Source organism: Macaca nemestrina, chromosome 15 (assembly GCF_043159975.1).
Source record: "Macaca nemestrina isolate mMacNem1 chromosome 15, mMacNem.hap1, whole genome shotgun sequence".
NCBI classification, from domain to species: Eukaryota; Metazoa; Chordata; class Mammalia; order Primates; family Cercopithecidae; genus Macaca; species Macaca nemestrina.
Window position 1 is genome coordinate 59,414,798 of NC_092139.1, and position 17,815 is coordinate 59,432,612.

The following is a 17,815-nucleotide window of genomic DNA, read 5'->3' on the forward strand; positions in this document are numbered from 1 at the left end:
ACATAGTCAGCCTGCTATACAGATGCCTGAAAAAGTAGAAGCAGGCTCAGTAGTGGCTAGCAAACAAAGATTGGAAGGGTTTGGAGGGATTGGAGCATGACGGAAAGATGAGGGACTGGGAGGGAGTGATTTAATTATGGATGGGCGGGGGGTGTGGAAGGAAATAAGGGGGGAGGGTGGGAAGGAATAAGCTGGCTGTAGGGTGGTTTTGAGGGTGGTGGGTAGTAGGCAGGGGTAGTAGCCTGCTGCAGAGGCAGAGCCTCATGGAAAACCCCTACTAGGGCAGTGCACCTGTGGCTTTGCAGGTTTGAGCCCCCATTGGAACTGTCAAGGACTCAACTAGTGTTCAGTGCCTGTAGCTTGTCCACACTGAGGGTGCAAGCTGTTGGTGGGACTATGATTCTGGGGGTTGGAGGGTGGTAGCCACCTGCGTGGGGGCTCCAAGTCCATATTTTCCTTCAGCACTGCCCTAGTAGAAGTTTACCAAGAACCCTGCCTCTGCAGCAGGCTTCTGCCTGGAAACAGCAGGGGGTGGGGGTGGCAGGCATATCCTTCACCAATGGTTAAGCACCATCTTCTTGATGCTGTCCTTGTGATAGTGTGTTCCCATGAGATCTGGTTATATAACAGGGTGTGGCACCTCTTTCCTCTCTCAGTCTTGCTTCTACTCCTGCCATATGTAGCATGTCCTTGCCCCTAGGCCTTCTGGTATGATGGGGAGGTTTCCTGAGTCCTCCCAGAAGCAGAAGCCACTATGCTTCCTTTACGGCCTGCTGAACCATGAGCCAGTTAAACCTCTTTTCTTTATGATCATATGGAAAATTAGTGCTGTAAAGTGGAGCCATGAAATGCTTTCAAGGCCCTTTCCTCTTTGTCTTGGCAACCAGCACTCAGCTTCTTTTCATGCAAATATTTGAAACCTTTGTGAATTTTCCCCCGAAAATGGACTTTTCTTCTTTTATTACATTGCCAGGCTGTGACAAAGAGAGCTGACAATGTAGAAGCAGGTTCAGAAGTAGGTAAAAGACAGAGGTCGGGAGAGTTGGGAAAGCTAAGAAGACAGCAAGATGAGGAAAAGTTTGGACCACTGTAGAGAATTGTTAAATACTTGTGATCAGAAAGCTGACCAAAGGATAAACACTGAAGTCCAGACTTAAAAGGTTTCAGATGAAAATGAGGAATTTCCTGTTAACAGGAGTCAAGGTTTCATTTGATTGGCCTTAGCAAAGAACATGGCTGTGCAGTGACCCTGCCCTGGAGATCTGTGAACTATGAACTTGGGGGTGGTGATTCAGGATGTAGCTGGTGGAATGAACATCTAGGCAGCATAGCATAAGAGGTGCGCTGTCTGCATTGAACAGCCTGTGTTCTTATGTGTTACCTAAGAAATGACTTCAAGACAGAACTTCTATTTAAATGAGAAGTGGAGACCTAAAGTTTGGAAAATTTTCAGCCTGGCCAAGTGTTCAAAAAGAAAAGCTGATTTTGAGTGGGAAAATTCAAGAAGCCTCAGGGTATGTGCATAAAAACCAGCCCAGTGCAAATAGACAAGACAATGGGAAAAAGGCCTTGAAGGCATCTCAGAGACCTCTGCAGCAGCCCTTGCTGTCACAGGCCCTGGGGCCTAGGAGAGAAGAATGATTTCCTGGAAAAGCTCCATGACCTTGCTGCTGTGTGCACCCTCAGGACACTGCTGGCTGCATCCCTGCAGCCCCAGCTCCAGCCATGGCTGAAAGATGCACAGGTACAGCTTGGGTCACTGCTTCAGAGGTGGCTTCAAGCCTTGATGGTTTCCATATAATGTTAAGCCAGCAGGTGCTTACAGCAAGAACAGAGGCTTGGGAGCCCCCATCTAGACTCCAGAAGATGTACAGAAAATCCTGGATGTCCAGGAAGAAGCTTTTCCATGAGGCAGAGCCTCATGGGAAACCTCTACTAGGGGAGCCAAGAAGGGACATAGAAGGTTGAAGTCCCCACACAGGGAGGCATCATTCTCCCAACCCCGGATTCATAGAACCACAAACAGCTTGCACCCTCAGTGTGGAAAAGCTACAGGCACTCAACACCAGCCCTGTCCATGAGAGCAGCCACAGAGGCTGAACACTGCAAAGCCACAGGTGCAGATCTGCCCAAGGTCTTGGGAGCACAGCCCTCACACCCCTGTGCAATGGATGTGGGACAGGGATTCTAACTGGATGATTTGGGAGCTGTAGGATTGAGTGACTGGCCTGCTGGATTTTGGACATTTATTTATCCTATGAGTCCCATCTGTGTTTTGTGCTTCTTTCTAGCAATTTTGTTTTCTATCGGCTGGAAATGCTTACCCATTGCCTGTATAATCATTGTACCTTGGAAGTAGTTAACTTGCTTTATAATTCAGTGGCTCATGGGCAGAAGGGACTGCAGACTTGTCTCAGATAAGACTTTGGGCTTTGGACATTTGAGTAAATGCTGGAATGAGTTAAGATTTGCGGGACTATATGGAAGGCATCATTGTATTTTGCAATGTGAGAAAAACACGAGATTTGGGGGACCAGGGACAGAATAATATGATTTATCTCTATGTCTCTCCCAAAACTCATGTGGAATTGTAATGGCAAATGTTAAAGGTGGGGACTGGTGGAAGGTGATATAATCATGGTGGAGAGTGGAGTTTGGATGGGGAAGGGTGGGGAGAACTGGGGTGTATTGGGGTGGGGAGAATTGAGGGGAAGGTGGTGGGGTTACGGGTAAAAGGCAGGGGTGGGGTGGATCCTTCACAAATGGTTAAACACCATGTCCTTGATGCTGTCCTTCTGACAGTGAGTTCTCTTCACGATTTTGGAGCTGTGAGATTGAATGAACACTGGCCTGCTGGGTTTTGGGTGTCCATTGTGCGTGTGGTCCCATTTGTGTTATTTTTCTTGGAAATTTCTTCCCTTTGCATTGAGGAAACTTACCCAATACCCGTACCGTCATTGTACCTTGAAAGAAATGAATGCACTTTTAACTTCAGTGACTCATAGGCAGAAGAGATTGTAGCCTTGTCTCAGATGAGACTTTGAACTTTTTACATTTGAGTTAATGTGGGAAAGAGTTAAGCTTTTGGAAACTTTTGAAAAGGCATGACTGTGTTTTACTCTGTGAGGAGGACCTGAGATTTGGGGGGCTCAAGTTCAGCATGATATATTTTGGCTGTGTGCCCCTAGAAATACTCATGTGGAACTGTAATCCCAAATGTTGGAAGTGGGGCCTGGTGGGAGATTATATAATCATGGATGGGAGGGCTGGGGTGGAAGGAAAAAGGGGTGGGTAAGGTAGGGAAAAGTAGGCTGGCTGTAGGGTGGTGCGAGGGTGGTGGGTGGTAGGAAGGGGAAGTAGCCTGCTGCGGAGGAAGGTGGGTGGTAGGAAGGGGAAGTAGCCTGATGGGAAGGCTCTACCAGGGCAGTGCACCTGTGGTTTTTCAGCTTTAGCCCCCATGGCTGCTCTCCTGGGCTGGGCTGGTGTTGAGTGCCTGTAGCTTCTCCATACTGAGGGTGGGAATTGTTGGTAGGTCTATGGATCTGGGGTCTAGAGGATGGTGGCCTCCTGCATGGCAACTCAAAGCCCTTATTTTCCTTCTGCACTGCCAAATTACAGGATTTCCAGGAGGCTCTGCCTCTGCAGCCAGTTTCTGTCTGGAAGCAGTAGGGGATGGAGGTGTGTTGCGGGGCAGATCCTTCACCATCTTATGGTGCTAAACAGCACCATCTTCTTGATGCAAATGTCCTGATAGTGCGTTCTCATGAGATCTGGTTTTATAACAGGGTGTGGCACCTGTATCCTCTCTCAGGCATGTTCCTACTCCTGCCGTATGAAACATTTAATGGCTGCTTTCCTTCTGGTATGATTGGGAGGCTTCCTGAGTCCTCCCAGAAGCAGAAGCCACTATGCTTTCTTTACAGCCTGCAGAACCATGAGCCAACTGAACCCCTTTTCATTACGATCACACAGAAAATAAGTACTGCCAAGTGAATCTATGAAATATCTTCAATGACTTTTCCCCCATCGTCTTGGCGATTAGCACTGGAATTCTTTCTAACGCAAACATCTGCAGCCTTCTTGAAGTTTCCCCTGAAATGGAACTTCTTTTCTTCTACATTGCCATGCTGCAACAAAGAAAGCTGAACAGGTTAAGAAGTGGGTAACAGCCAGAGGTTGGAGAGTTTGGAGAGCTTGAAAGAAGACAGGAAGATGAGGGAAAACTGGGACCATTGTAGATACCTGTTTATCTACATAATAGCACACTTATTGGTGGGTCTATGACTCTGGTGTCTGGAGGATGGTGGTGTCCTGCGTGGGGGCTCCAAGCCCATGTTTTCCTTCTGTATTGCACTAGTAGAGGTTTTCCAAGAGGCTCTGCCTCTGCCTCAGGCTTCTGCTTGCAAACAGCGGGGGGTGGATATGGGGTGGTGGGTGGATCCTTCACCAGTAGTTAAGCACCATCTTCTTGATGCTGATCTCCTGATAGTGGGTTCTCATGAGATATAACACTTCTTTCCTCTCTCTATCTTGCTTCTACTCCTACCATATGAAATATTTCTTTGCTCCTTGGTCTTCTGATATGATTGGGAGGCTTCCTGAGTCCTTCTAGAAGCAGAAACAGTTATGCTTTCTTTAGAGCCTGAAGAACTGTGAGTCAATTAAACCTCTTTTCCTTATGTACATACAGAACATTAATGCTGCGAAGTGAAGCTATGAAATGGCTTCTAGACCTTTCCCCCAATCTCTTGGTTATTTGCACTGGGCCTTTTTTAATGCAAATATTGGAGACCTTCTAGATGTTTCTCCCTGATAATGGACTTTTCTTCTTTTACCACATTGCCAGCCTGCGACAAAGATGGCTGACAATGTAGAAGTGGTTCCAAATTGGGTATTAGCCAGAGCTTAGAGAGTCTGGAGAGCTTGGCAGAAGACAGGAAGATGAGAGAAAGTTTGGATCACTGCAGAGACTTGTTCAATAGTTGTGATTAAAAGACTGAGAGAAGGATGCATAGTGAAGGCCAGGCTTAGAAGATCTCAGATGAAAAAGAGGAACTTACCGGGAACAGGAGCCAAGGTTTTTTTGTTTTGCCTTAGCAAAGTAATTGTCCACAAAGTGACCCTGCCTGGGAGATCTGTGAAACTTTGAACTTGGGGGTGATGTATCTGGTGGAATGATCTTCTAAGCAGCAAAGCTCAAGAGTTGTCCTGCCTACATTGAACAGCCCATGCTCTTATGTGTGATCAAAGAAATGACCATAAGTTGGAAATTATATTTAAATGAGAAGCAGAGCTTAAACTTTTGGAAAATTTGCCAACTGGACAAGTGGTCCAAAAGAAAAGCTGATTTTCAGGGGGAAAATCAAGAGGGCTTCACATATTTGCATAAAAAGGGACCCAGTGCTAATAATTCAAGACAATGGGAAAAAGGCCTTGAAGGCATTTCAAAGCTCTTTGAAGCAGCCCTTGCTGTCATTGGCCCTGGGGCTTAGGTGAAAAGCATGTTTTCCTGGGCCAGCCCCATGGCCCCACTGCTGTGTGCAGCCTCAGGACACTGCTGCCTGCATCCCTGCAGCTCCAGCTCCAGCCATGGCTGAAAGATGCACAGGTACAGCTTGGGTCACTGCTTCAGGGGTGCAAGCTCCAAGCCTTGGCGGCTTCCACATAGTGTTAAGCCAGCAGGTGCACAGAGCACAAGACTAGAGGCTTCAGAGCCTTCATCTACACTACAGAGGATATATCAGAAAGCCTGGGTGTCCAGCGAGAAGCTTTTCCAAGAGGCAGAGCCTCATGGTAAACCTCTACTTGGGCAGAACAGAAAGAGAGTATAGATAGGGTTGGAGTCAACACAGAGGGAGGCACCATTTTCTAGACCCCAGTTGCATACACCCACCAACTGCTTGCACCCTTAGTGTTGAAAAGCTACAGGCATTCAACACCAGCCCAGCCCATGAGGGAAGCTATAGGGAAAAGATTCTGCGGTGGCACCGCTGCAGAGCTGCCCAAGACCTTGGGATCCCAGCCATCACACCACCATGTGCTCTGGATGTGGACATAGATTCTGAAAAGATGATTTGGAACTGTAGTATGGAATGACTGGCCTGCTGGGTTTTTGACTTGCATGGGGTCTGTAAGTTCCATCTGTGTTTTGTCCTTCTTTCTGGCAAATTTCTTCTTTCTCGCTTGGAATGCTTACCCAATCCCTGTACAATCATTGTACCTTGGAAGTAATTAACTTGCTTTGTATTTCAGAGGCTCAGGGGCAGAAGGGACTGCAGCCTTGTCTCAGAAGAGACTTTGGGCTTTGGACATTTGAGTAAATGCTGGAATGAGTTAAGACATTGGGGAACTGTAGAGAAGTCATCGTTGTATTTTGCAGTATGAGAAGAACATGAGACTGGGGGGCAAGGGGAGAATAATATGATTTGGCTCTGTGTCCCTACCAAAACTCATGTGGAATTGTAACGGGGAATGTTAAATGTGGGGCTCAGTAGAAGGTGATTTAATCATGATGGACACTGTGGGTGGCAGATCCTTCACAAATGGTTAAATTCTATCTCTTTAATGCAGTCTGTGTGATATTTATGATAAATGAATGCAGTCCTGCTGGGCTTTGGACTCGCATTGGGCCCGTGTCCCAGTTGTGTTATTTTTCTGGGAAAATCTTCCCTTTGGATTGAGAAAGCTTACTCAGTGCCTGCAATGTCATTGTAACCTGAAAGAAGAGACTTCTCTTTCACATTCAGGGACTTCTAGGCAGGAAGGATTGCAGCCTTGTCTTGGATAAGACTTGAACTTATTACATTTAAGTTACTGCTGGATTGATTTAAGACTTTGAGAAACTTTTGAAAATGCATGTTTGTATTTTTCTCTGTGAGAAGGTCATGAGATTTGGGGGTGCAGGGTCAGAATTACATGGTTTGGCTGTGTTTCCCTAAAAAATTCATGGGGAAGTGTATTCCTGAATGTTGGAGGTGCGGCCTGGTGGGAGGTGATTTAATCATAAACAGGTTAGTAGCGGTGGAAGGAAAAACCAGTGGGTAGGGTGGGGAGGAGTAGGCTGGCAGTAGGGTGGTGAGAGGGTGGTGGGTAGCAGAAAGAGGGAGGAGCCTGCTGCAGAGGCAGAGTCACATGGGAAACCTCTACTAGGGCAGTGCACCTGCGGTTTTGCAGGCTTTAGCCCCATGGCTGCTTTCATGGGCTTTGCTGCTGTTGAGTGTCTGTAGCTCTTCCATACTGAGAGTGCAAGCTTTTGGTGGGTCTATGAATCTGTGGTCTAGAGGACAGTAACCTGTGTGGACCATCCAAGCACAAATATATATATATTTGTATTATATACATATATATTTATATTATATACATATATATATTTGTGTGTGTGTGTGTGTGTGTATATATATATATATATATATATATTTTTTTTTTTTTTTTCTTTTTCCACTGCCCTAGTAGAGGCTTTCCAAGAGGCTCTGCCTCTGCCTCAGGCTTTTGTTTGGAATCAGTGAGGGGTGGGGGTGGTAGGGGCAGATCTTTCACCAATGGTTAAGCCACATCTTCTTGATGCTGACCTTATGATAAGGAGTTCTCGGGAAATCTGGTTGTATAGTAGGGTGTGGCACCTTTTTCGTCTCTCTGTCTTGTTCCCACTTCTGCCATATACAACATCCCATTGCAGCTTGGTCTTCTGGTATGACTGGGAGGCTTCCTGTGTCCTCTCAGAAGTGGGAGCCTCTATGATTTATTTGAAGCTTGCAGAATCATGAGCCAGTTCAACCTCTTTTCTTTCTGAGTATGGAGAAAATTATTCCTGGGAAGTGGAGCTATGAAATGCCTTCAAGTCCTTTTCCCTGTTGTCTTGGCAATCAGCACTCAACGTCTTTTCAGGCAAATATCTGAAGCCTGCATTAATTTTTCTCCTGAAATGGATTTTTCTTGTTTTACCACATTGCCAGGCTGCAACAAACATAGCTGAAAATGTAGAAGCAGGTTGAGAAGTATGTAACGGCCAGAGGTTGGAGAGTTTGGAGGTCTTCGAAGAAGACAGGAAGATGTGGAAAAGTTTGGACCAATGTAGAGACTTGTTAAATTGTTATACTTAAAATGGTGACAGAAGGATGGACAGTGATGGGCAGGCTTAGAAGGTCTCACATGAAAATGAGGAGCTTGCTGGGACCAGGAGCCAAGGTTACTTTTGTTTTGCCTTAGCAAAGGACATCAGTGCACGATGTCTCTAACCTGGAGACCTGTGAAACTTTGAACTTGAGGGTGATCATTTAGAGTGTATCTGGTGGAATGAACTTTTAGGCAGTAAAGCTCAAGAGGTGTCCTGTCTGTGTCGACCAGCCTGTGGTCTTATATGTGACCCAAGAAATGACGTAAAAGTGAAACTTATATTTAAATGAGAATAAGAGCTTAAAAGTTTGGAAAATTTGCAGGCTGGCCAAGTGGTCAAAAAGAAAAGCTGATTATCAGTGGGAAAGTTCAAGAAGGCTTCAGAAATTTGCATAAAATGGAATTCAGTGCTAAAAGCCAAAACAATGTTAAAAAGGCCTTGAAGGCATTTCAGAGACTTCTGCAGCAGCCATGAGGCCTGGGAGAAAAGAATGGTTTCTTTCTCCAGCTCCATGGCCCCGCAGCTGTGTCCATCCTCAGGACACTGCTGCCTGCATCCCTGCAGCTCCAGCTCCAGCTCCAGCCATGACTGAAAGATGCATAGGTACAGATTAGGTCACTGCTTCAGAGGGTACAAGCTGCAAGCCTTGGTGGCTTCCACATTGTGTTACGCCAGCAGGTGCACAGAGCACAAGACTGGAGGCTGGAGATCCTTCATCTAGACTCCAGAGTATGTATGGAAAAACCTGGGTGTCCGGGTTGAAACTTTTCCAAGAGGAAGAGCCTCATGGGAATCCTTTACTAGGGCAATACAGAAGGAATATACAGGGTTGTTACCCCCACACAGGGAGGCACCATTCTGCAAACACCAGATCCATAGACTCACTAACAGCTTGCACCCTCAGTGTGGAAAAGCTACAGGTACTCAACACCAGCCCAGCCCATGAGGGCAACTGTGGGGGTTAGACCCTGCAAAGCCACAGGTGCAGACCCGCCCAAGTACTTGGGAGCCCAGGCCTCACACCCTTGTGCTCTGGATGTGGGATCTGGATTCACAAAAGATGATTTGGAGCTGTTGGGTTCTATGACTGGTCTGCTGAGTTTTTGACTTGCATGCGGTCTGTAAGTCCTATCTGTGTTTTGTGCTTCTTTCTGGCAAATTTCTTCCTTTTGGCTGGGAATGCTTACCCAATACCTGTACAATCATTGTACCTTGGAAGTAGTTAGCTTGCTTTGTATTTCCGAGGCTCAGGGCCAGAAGAGACAGCAGCCTTGTCTCAGAATAGACTTTGGGCTTTGGACATTTTGGTAAATTCTGGAATGAGTTAAGATATTGGGCAACTGTAGAGAAGGCATCATTGTATTTTGCAGTGTGGGAAGTACATGAGATATGGGGCTTAGGGTCAGAATAATATGATTTGTCTCTGCATCCCTGCCAAACTCATATGCAATTGTAATGGTGAATGTTAAAGTTGGAGCCTAATGGGAGGTGATGGAATCATGGAGAAGAGTGTGGGTTGGAGGCAGGGGTGTGGGGGGAATGAGGTAATTTATTTTGTGGGTGGGGGTGAAAGATGAGGGTGGGGGTTGGATCCTTCACAAATGGTTAAACATTATCTCCTTAATGCTATGCACATGATACTGAGTTCTGTTGATGACTTTCGAGCTGTGAGATACAGTGAATACTGTCCTGCTGGGTTTTGGATGTACATTGGGCCTATGGGCCCATTTGTGTTATTTTTCTGGGAAATTCCTTCCCTTTGGAATGAGAAAGCTTACCCAGTTCCCGTACCATCATTGTACCATGAAAGAAAAGAACTCCATTTTAAATTCAGGGACTCATCCGCAGAAGGGCCTGTAGCCTCATCTCAGGTGAGACTTTGAGTTTTTTACATTTAGAATGACTTGAGACTTTTGGAAACTTTTGAAAAGTCATGATTGCATTTTGCTCTGTGATAAGGACTTGAGGTTCTGGGATATCAGTGTCAGAATGATATAGTTTGGCTGTGTGTCCCTATGAATCTCATGTGGAATTGTAATCCCTAATCTTGTAGCAGGTGTCTTCATTATGGGTAGGAGGTTGGTGGTGGTGGAAAGTAAAAGGGATGGGTAGAATTGGGAGGAGTCGGTTGGCAGTATGGTAGAGGGAAGATGGGGACTGGTAGGAAGGGGGAGTAGACTGCTGCAGAGGCAAAGCCTCATGGAAAACCTCTAGTAGGGCAGTGCACCTGTGGCTTTCCAGGGTTTAGCCCCGGCAGCTGCTATCATGGGCTGGGCTGATGTTGAGTGCCTATAGCTTTTCCACACTGAGGATGTGAGCTGTTGGTGCATCTGTGATTCTAGGGTCTGGAGGTTGGTGGCCATCTGCATGGGGGCTCCAAGCCCATATTTTCCTTCCGCACTTCCCTAGTAGAGGTTTTCCAAGAGGCTCTGTCTCTGCAGCAGGCTTCTGTCTGGGAACAGTGGGAGTTGGGGGTGGGAGTGAATCCTTCACCAATGGTTAAGCACCATCTTCTTGATGCTGTCCTTGTGATAGTGAGTTCTCATGAGATCTGCTTGCATAATGGGGCATGGCAGCTCTTTTTTCTCTCTATCTTGCTCCTACTCCTGCCACAAGAATCATCTCATTGCCCCATGACAATCTCGTACGATCGGGAGGCTTCCTGAGTCCTCTCAGATGCAGAAGCCACTATGCTTCCTTACAGCCTACAGAATCATGAGCCCAGTCAACCTCTTTTCTTTATGATTATAGAGAAAATCAGTAGTGCAAAGTTGAACCATTAAATGTCTTCAAGGCCTTCTCTATTGTCTTGGCAATCAGCACACAGCTTCTTTTCATTCAAGTATCTGAAGCCTTCTTGAATTGTCCCCCCTGAAAATGGACTTGTCTTCCTTTACCACGTTGCCAGGCTGCAGCAAAGATAGCTGATAATGTAGAAGCAGTTTCAGAAGAGGGTAGCAGACAGAGGTCGGGAGAGTTTGGAGGGCTTTGAAGACAGGAAGATGAGGGAAGTTTGGATCTTTGTAAAGAATTGTTAAATACTTGTGATCAGAAGGCTCACAGGAAACTAGACAGTAAAGATCAGACTTACAAGGTGTCAGATGAAAATGAAAAATTTGCTGGGAGCAGGAGCCAAGGTTCCTTTGTTTTGATGTAGCAAAGAACGTGGCTCCACAAAAAGAAAAGCTGATTTTCAGTGGAAAACTGAGGAAGGCTTCAGAAATTTGCATAAAAAGGAGCCCAGTGATAAGAGCCAAGACAATATGGAAAAGGCCTTGAAGGCATTTCAGAGATCTCTGCAGTAGCCCCTGCTGTCACAGGACCTGGAGCCTAGGAGAGGAGAATGATTTCCTGGGCTAGTTCCATGACCTCCCGACCCCCATCTATGAGTAGCCTGAGGACTCTGCTGCCTGCAATCCCTGCAGCTCCAGCTCCAGCTCTGGCCATGGCTGAAAGATGTACAAGTACAGCTTGGGTCACTGCTTCAGAGGGTGCAGGCTAGAAGCATTGGTATTTTCCTCATAGTGTTAAGCCACTGGGTGGATGGAGCATGAGAGTAGAGCCTCTGTGGAGATTTTGGAAGATGTATGGAAATGCCTGGGTGTCCAGGCAAAAGCATCTCAGAAAGGCAGAGCCTCATAAGAAAGCTCTACTAGGGCAATGCAGAAGGAAAATTTGGACTTGGAACCCCCACACTGGAGGCCACCATCATGCAGACCCCAGATTGGCAGACCACCCTGACAACTTGTATCCTCAGTGGGGAAAAGTTACAGGCACTCAACAGCAGCCCAGCCCATGATGGCAGCTGTGGGGCATAAACCCTGCAATGCCACAGGTGCAGAGCTGCACAAGGCCTTGGGAACCCAGCCCTCACACCGCTGTGCTCTGCATGTGGGACAAGGTTTTTAAAAGGGTGATTTTGGAGCTGTGGAATTGAATGACTGGCCTTCTCAGTTTGGAGTTTCATGGGGCCCGTAAGCCCTATCTGTGTTTTGTTTTTTTCTGGCAAAATTCTTCCTTCTGGCTGGAAATGGTTACCCAATGCCTATACAAGCCTTGTACCTGGGAAGTAGTTAACTTGCTTTATATTACAGAGGCTCACGGCCTAAGGGACTGTAGCCTCGTGTCAGATGAGATTTGAAGCTTTCAGCATTTTTATAAATGCTTTAATGATAGAAGATTTTAGGGGGCTGTAGGGAAGGCATCATATTTTGCAATGTGAGAAGGACACGAGATTTGAGGAGCCAGGGACAGAAGACTACCATTTAGCTCTGTGTCCCTACCAAAACTCATGTGGAATTGTAATCGGAATGTTAAAGGTGGGGCCTGGTGGAAGGTGATTTAATCGTGGTGGAGAGTGGGGGTTGGAAGGTTGGGGGGTAGGAAGAATGAGGGAATTGTGGTTGGGTTGAGGGGTGAAAATTGGGAGTGGGGGGGGCAGATCCTTCACAAATGGTTAAACACCATCTCCTTATTGCTGTGCTCGTGACAGTGAATTCTCTTCATGATTTTAGAGCTCTGAGATTGAATGAATAGTGGCCTCCTGGGTTTTGGACTTGTTTTGCACCTGTGGTCCGATTTGTGTTATTTTCCTGGGAAATTTCTTCCCTTTGGATTGAAAAAGCTTACCCAATGCCTGTACCATTATTGTACCTTGAAAGAAAGGAACATCCTTTTAAATTCAGGGACTCATAGGCAAAAGGGACTGTAGACTTATCTCAGATGAGATGTTGAATTTTTTTACGTTTGAGTTAATGTTGGAATGCGTTAAGACTTTTGGAAACTTTTGAAAAGGCATGAATATATTTTGCTTTGTGAGAAGGATGTGAAACTGCAGGGGATCGGGGTCTGAATAATATGATTTGGCTGTGTTTCTTTACCAGAACTCATGTGAATTGTAATCCTTAATTTTGGAGGTGTGGCCTGGCGGGAGGTGATTTAATCATGGATGGGAGAGGTGCAAGAGTTGGAGGAAAAGTGGGGGGGCGGGGAGGGTGGGGAGTAGGTTGTTTGTAGGGTGGTGAGAGGGTGGTGGGTAGTAGGAAGGGGGAGTAGTCTGCTGTAGAGACAGAGGCTCATGGAAAGCCTCTACTAGGGCAGTGCACCTGTGGCTTTGCAGGGTGTAGCCCCATGGCTGCTCTCATGGGCTGGGCTAGCGTTGAGTGCCTGTAGCTTTTCCAACTGAGAGTGCAAGCTGTTGGTGGGTCTCTGAATCTGCAGTCTGGAGGATGGTGGCCTCCTGTGCTGGGGTTCCAAGCCCATCGTTTCCTTCTGCCCTGCCCTAGTAGAGGTTCTCCAAGAGGCTCTGCCTCTGCAGGAGGCTTCTGCCTGGAAACAGTGGGCGGTGGTGTGGGTGGAAACTTCACCAATGGTTAGTCTTCTTGATGCTGATCTCCTGATAGTGAGTTCTTATGAGATCTGGGTGTATAACAGGGTATGGCACCTCTTTCCTCTCTGTCCTCCTCCTACTCCTGCCATATGGAACATCTCATTGTCGCTTGACTTTCTGGTATGATTGGGAGGCTTCCTGAGTCCTCCCAGAAGCAGCAGCCACTATGCTACCTTTATAGCCTGCAGAACCGTGAGCCAATTAAACCTCTTTTTAAAATAACTTTACAGAAAATTTGTACTGCAAAGTGGATCTGTGAAATGTCCTCTAGGTTGTTTTCCTCTTTCTTTTACTATTATAATTTGACTTCTTTTATATGTATATATCTGAAGCCTTCTTGAATTTTCCCCCTGAAAATGGACTTTTCTTCTTTTACCACATTGCCAGGCTGTGACCAAGATAGCTGAAAATGTAGAAGGAGGTTCAGAGGTGGGTAACTACCAGACACTGCACAGTTTGGAGGGCTGGGAAGAAGACAGAAAGATGAGGGAAAGTTCGGACTACTGTAGACACATGTTAAATAGTTATAATTAAAAGGGTGACCATAGAGACTTGTTAAATAGTTGCAATTCAAAGGGTGACTGAAGGATAGAAAAGGGAAGGCCAGGCTTAGAAGGTCTCAGATGAAAATGAGCAACTTACTGGGAACAGTACTTTTGTTTTGCCTTAGCAAAGAACTTGTCGGGATAGTGCCTCTGCCCTGGAGACCTGTGAAACTTTGAACTTGAGGGTGATGATTTAGGGTATGTCTGGTGAAATGAAATTTTAGGCAGCAAATCTCAAGACGTGTCCTGTCTGTATCGCACAGCCTGTGGTCTTCTGTGTGACTGAATAAATGCCCTGAAATCGAAACATTTTTTAAATGAGAAGCAGAGTTTGAAAGTTTGGAAAATTTGCAGCCTGGCCAAGGGGTTAAAAAGAAAAGCTGATTTTCAGTGGGAAAATTCAAGAAGGCTTCAGAAATCTGCATAAAATGGAGCCAAGTGCTGATAGCGAAGGCAATGTTAAAAAGGCCTTGAAGACATTTCAGAGACCTTTGCAGCAGAGCTTGCTCTCACAGACCCTGAGTTCTAGGACCGAAGAATGCTTTCCTGGGTCAGTCCCATGGTCACACGGTTGTATCCATCCTCAGGGCACTGCTGCCTGCATCCCTGCAGCTCCAGCTCCAACTCCAGCCATGACTGAAAGATGCACAGGTACAGCTTGGGTCACTGTTCAGGGGTGCAGGCTCCAAGTCTTGATGGCTTCAACATAGTGTTAAGCCAGCAGGTATACAGGGCACAAAACTAGAGGCTTGGGAGGCTTGTAATAGACTCCAGAGTATGTACGGAAAAACTTGGGTGTCCAGGCAGAAGCTTTTCCAAGAGGCAGAGCCTCATGGGAAACCTTTACTAGGGCAGTACAGAAGGAACATAGAGGGTTGGAGCCCCCACAACCCCACTTCCCCACACTAATTAACATCAATGAAAACATTCCTACCCTATTAAACCCAATCAAATGCCTCACAACCGGCAGCCTATATGCACCACTTTCCAGACCCCAGATTCATAGACCCACCAACTGCTTGCACCCTCAGTGTGGAAAAGCCACAGGCACTCGACACCAGCCCCACCCATGAGGGCAGCTGTAGGAGACAGACCCTGCACAGCCACAGATGCTGAGCTGCCCAAGGCCTTGGGAGCCCAGCCATCACACCCCTGTGCACCAGATGTGGCATGTAAATTCAGAAAAGATGATTTGGAGCTGTAGGATTCAATGACTGGCCTGCTGGGTTTTTGACTTGCATGGGGTCTGTAAGTCCCATCTGTGTTTTGTGCTGCTTTCTGGCAATCGTTTTTCCTTTTGCCTGGGAATGCTTCCCCAGTGCCAGTACAATCATTGTACCTTGGAAGTTGTTAACTTGCTTTGTATTTCAGAAACTCAGAGGCAGAAGGGACTGCAGCCTTGTCTCAGATGAGACTTTGGGCTTTGGACATGTCAGTAAATGCTGGAATGAGTTAAGACTTTAGGGGACTGTAGAGCAGGCATCACTGTATTTTTCAGTGTGACAAGGATATGAGATTTGAGGGGACCCGGGTCAGAATAATAGGATTTAGCCCTGTGTCTCTACCAATACTCTTGTGGAATTGTAATGGGGAATGTTAAAGAGGGGCCTGGTGGGAGGTGATATAATCATGGAGAAGAGTGGGGGGTGGAGGTAGGGGCATGGAGAGAATGGGGGAGGTTATTTTGTGGGCGTGAAAGACAAGGATGGGCGGCGGATTCTTCACAAATGGTTAAAGGCTATCTCCTTAATGCTGTCTGCATGATAGTGAGTTCTCTTGGTGATTATTGAACTTAAAGATTGAGTGCATAGTGTCCTGCCAGTTTTTGTTTTTGTTTGTGTTTTTTCTTGGAGTCTCGCTCTGTCGCCCAGGCTAGAGTGCAGTGGCCGGATCTCAGCTCACTGCAAGCTCCGCCTCCCGGGTTTATGCCAGTCTCCTTCCTCAGCCTCCCGAGTAGCTGGGGCTACAGGCGCCTGCCACCTCGCCTGGCTAGTGTTTTGTATTTTTTAGTAGAGACGGGGTTTCACCGTGTTAGCCAGGACCTGCTGGGTTTTGCACTCACATTTGTGTTATTTTTCTGGGGAATTTCTTCCCTTTGGATTGTGAAACCTTACCCAATGCCCGTCCCATCATCGTACCTTGAAAGAAAAGAAATCCCTTTTAAATTCAGGGACTCATAGCCAGAAGGGACTGTAGCCTCGTCTCAGATGAGACTTTGACATTTTTACATTCTGAATGAGTTAAGACTTTTGGAAACTTTAGAAAAGGTATGATTGTGTTTTGCTCTGTGATAATGACATGAGGTTCTGGGGTATCAGGGTCAGAATTATATGGGATGGCTGAGTGTCCCTATGACACTAATGTGGAATTGTAATCCTGAAAGTTGGAGGTGGGGCCAGGTGGGAGGTGATTTAATCTTGGACGAGAAGGGATTGGGGTGGAAGGAAAGGAGGGGTAGGGTGGGGAGGAGTAGGTCGTGAGTAGGGTGGTGGGAAGGTGGAGGGCAGTAGGAAGGGGGAGAAACCTGCTGCAGAGGCAGAGGCTCATGGAAAACCTCTACTAGGGCCGTGCACCTGTGGCTTTGCAGGCTTCAGCCCCCATGGCTGCTGTCATGGGTTGGGCTGGTGTGGAGTGCCTGTACCCTTTCCATTACTGAGGGTGTGAGCTGTTGGTGGCTTGTGAATCTGGGTTCTGGAGGATGGTGGCCTCCTGTGTGGGGGCTCCAAGCCTATATTTTCCTTCTGCACTGCCATAGTGGAAGTTTCCTAAGAGGCTCTGCCTCTGCAGGAGGCTTCTGACTGGAAACAGTCGGCAGTGGTGTGGGTGGTTCCTTCACCAATGGTTAACCTTCTTGATGCTGATCTCCTGATGTGAGTTCTCATGAGATCTGATTGTATAACAGGATGTGGCACTTCCTTCCTCTCTCCATCTTGCTCCTACCTTGACATATGAAACATCCCATTGCCGCTTGCCTTCTGGTGTGGTTAGAAGGATCCTGATCAGTGTGGGCCTGCTCAGTGGCGCTAGTCAGTTGAGACTTGGTCAGTGAGGCGTACTTAGTGGGGGCGTGGTCAGCAGGGGTCTGCTTAGAGAGGGTGTCAGGGGTTCTAGGAGTGGGGGTCTTGGTGAGTGGGGACCTACTGGCAGACAAATGTTTGGTGTCTGGTCAGTGCAAACCTGGGCTGCGGGGCTTGGTCAGTGGAGACCTGGTCAGCTGGGGCTTAGTGGTGGCTTTGTCAGTGTGATCTGGGTCACTGGTGACCAGGTCAAGGGGTGCTATTCAGTGGAGGCCTGGTCACATGGGACTTAGACAGCAGAGGCTCTTGTCAGTGGGTCCCTGGTCAGGGCAGCCTGGTCAGTGGAACCTTATCTGTCGGGGCCTGGTCAGAGAGGTCTTGATCAGTGGTGACTTTTGTAGCCTCGGTCTATGGGGTGACCTGGTCAGCGGGGATCTGAGCAGTGCGTGTCTGTTCAGCGGGGCCTACTCACTGGGTTCCTGGTCAGAGACATCTGGTCACCTCAGGCCTGGTTAGTAGGGGCCTGGTCACTGGCAGCCTATTCCCTGGAGGCCTGGTCAGTGGACCTTCATCTATGGGGCCAGGCAAAGGGGTCATGATCTGTGGAACCTGATCAGTGAGGCCTTGTGAGTAAGGACCCGGTCAGTGAGCCCTTGTCAGTGAGGCCTGGTCAGTAAGGTCCTGGTCAGTGAGCCCTTGTCAGTGAGGCCTGGTCAGTGAGCCCTTGTCATTGAGGCTTGGTCAGTAAGGT